Here is a 2893-nt window from a genome sequence, read left to right as displayed (position 1 = left end):
GTTCAGGCGCACTGGGAGTGAGGGGGTGGGGGGTGGTGGGTGCGGTGCGGTGGGGGAGGCCCAATAACGTGGGAAACCCAAAAGTATGTGAAGTGCGTCACTCAGTGTTTTTTTTAACTCAGCCACTTCATTAACATATCACATCTGGGTTTCCCGGCCAATTAGTGTCAGCGGGCATGATGCGATTTCAACTCCACTATTTAAAGGGACACTCCAAACATGCAAGTTGAAGCACTTGGAGGTGGGAAGGGAAAAGAAAGACTTATTGCCATGGAAGGTAAAAGGTCAAAGGCTGCACCCTGCTTCAGCGATGCCTCCCTGGATGTGCTGTTGGGGGCTGTAAGGGCCCGGAGGGAGATACTCTTCCTACTTTTTTTTAATTATTCGCTCCTGGGATGTGGGCATCGCTGGCAAGGCCAGCATTTATTGCCCATCCCTAATTGCCCTTGAGAAGGTGGTGGTGAGCGGCTTTCTTGAACCACTGCAGTCCGTGTGGTGAAGGTACTCCCACAGTGCTGTTAGGTAGGGAGTTCCAGGAATTTGACCCAGCTGATGGAAGGAAGAAACCAGCAGGTGACCCAAAGATGCCGTGGTTGGAGGTTGCCCAGGAGTATCGCAGCACGCTCCTGGATGCAATGCAGAAAGCGGTTTAATGACCTAAGCAGAGCAGGAAGGTTGAGCACAGTGCCACATTTATCTACATCCTGATGTGCGTATCACCCTAACCCCCTCACTCTGCCTTCTCAAGCTTACTCCTCAAACCAACTTACAACAACAACAACTTGTATTTATATAGCGCCTTCAACGTAGTAAATTGTCCCAAGGTGCTGCACAGGAATATTTTAAGACAACAAATTTGACACCGATCCACATAAGGATAAATTAGGGCAGGTGACCAAAAGCTTGGTCAAAGAGGTAGGTTTTAAGGAGCGTCTTAAAGGAGAAAAGAGAGGTAGCGAGGCAGAGAGGTTTAGGCAGGGAATTCCAGAGCTTAGGGCCGAGGCAACAGAAGGCACGACCACCAAAGGTTGAGCAATTATAATCAGGGATGCTCAAGAGGGCAGAATTAGAGGAGCGCAGATATCTCGGGGGTGGGGGGGCGGTTGTGGGGCAGAAGGAGGCTACAGAGATAGGAAGGGGTGAGGCCATGGAGGGATTTGAAAACAAGGATGAGAATTTTGAAATCGAGGTGAGCCCTTGCATCTCTGTCTATGCACCTACTCACATCCTCATCTATCCATCCACCACTGACACTCACCCTCATCCTTATGCAATGTCATGCCTTTCCCTCATTGTCACCCTCAACAAATGCTTCCATCTATCAGGTGAACATATGCCATTACTCTCACTCATAGGTCTCTTCTTTCCCTCCTTGCAGGTGAAGAGAGCAGAGAACACCATGGAGAGGCAAAGAAGTGAGGTGGCCCTCCAGTCATCTCTCACCTGCAGAGGAGGAGGCGTTGCAGGTCAGCGGAGTCTCGGCGTGCTTAGCCATCAGAGATGGGAAGATGGGGTCCTACCAGCTACCTGGTGACAGAATTAAATAACATGGCATACAGCACTCAGTCATGTTGACTTGATGTCAACAGCCAATGAAATATGATCATGTGCATAATGATAACTTCAAGCATTTTTACCTTCACAGTACTCATTCATGTCTTTTATCTCCCACAGGACCTTCATGTGCCTAGCAGGAGGTGGTCCAGGTCTCCCATGACGTTAACGACTCCACAGAGGAGCTCACTCCCTCTGAGGGTGCACTGTCACTGACCATGCACCAGCGCAGATACTTGCACTTCGGTAGAGAGATTGTTGGGGTTTCACCTGGTGACTCGTGTGGTGTATGTAACCTCTTCCACCTTATGAGAACTACCTTAAGAGATGTACTACTTTCTCTTGGTTGCTGTATACTGTAATACCGGTGGTGACCACACCGGTATATAAGTGTTGTGTAGGGATTTGCTGGGCAGTTCAGCCCTGACCTCCGAATAGTAAAGACCTGTTAAAAGTTATTCTTGTTGTCTGTGTCCAGTGATTGATCATACGCATAACTGGGACACACAGACTCAACAGTGGCGACGAGTCCGATCTTACCCTGCAGCAGTTTACATCCAAGGCAGCTTCGTCCTCAGAACGGGCGTAGAGAAGAGGCATCCGCCCTCATCATCCTGCTGAGCACCATCGCACGGGAGGCATCGAGAACCCGGGTTAAAAAGAAAAAAAAAAAAATTCTGACCACGAAGCCCTCCATCAGCGACAGGCAGTGATCATCCCTTCTACCACGGTGGTGGGTAAGCCGATCAGCGACACGAGCAGAAAGTCGGCCGCGTTGGCTGTGGAGTAGGGGAGGGAAAACGGAGGAATAAGAGCGGAGAACTCAACCACGGCCGGTAAAAAGGGCCGGGCTGCAATCGAGGCCGAGAGGCGCAGCGACTGGGGCAGCTTAAGGCACGAGAGCCGCGGAGAACTCAAACGCAGCTGGTGTAAAGGACCAGGCTGCAAGCGGGGCTGCGAGGCAAAGCAGCGTCGGGGAATTGAGAACTGCTGGGGAGGCGAGAACGGCAGCAGCAAGGCAATCGCCATTGCAGCCAGCGGGGGAAGAAGGCAAACGCGGGAATCCGCCATTGTAGTCGGCGGGGGAAGAAGACGAGCGCGGGAAAGACCGCCAAGCGCGGGAAGCCGCCATTTTAGTAGGCGGGGGAAGAAGACAAGCGCGGGAAGCCGCCATTTTGAGAAAAAGAAAACTTAAAAAAAAACTTGCAAGGATGCCTAAACATGGGAACATTAATACCTTTGATAGTGATATCGAAGATTGGACCACGTATGTAGAACGCATGGAAGTTTATTGTAAAGCAAATAAGGTACCAGATGATGAGAAAGCACTAACCTTATT

Source organism: Somniosus microcephalus, chromosome 8, assembly GCF_052327205.1.
Source record: "Somniosus microcephalus isolate GS21.2 chromosome 8, FLI_Smic_1.0, whole genome shotgun sequence".
In the NCBI taxonomy this organism is placed as follows: Eukaryota; Metazoa; Chordata; class Chondrichthyes; order Squaliformes; family Somniosidae; genus Somniosus; species Somniosus microcephalus.
This window is presented reverse-complemented; position numbering follows the sequence as displayed.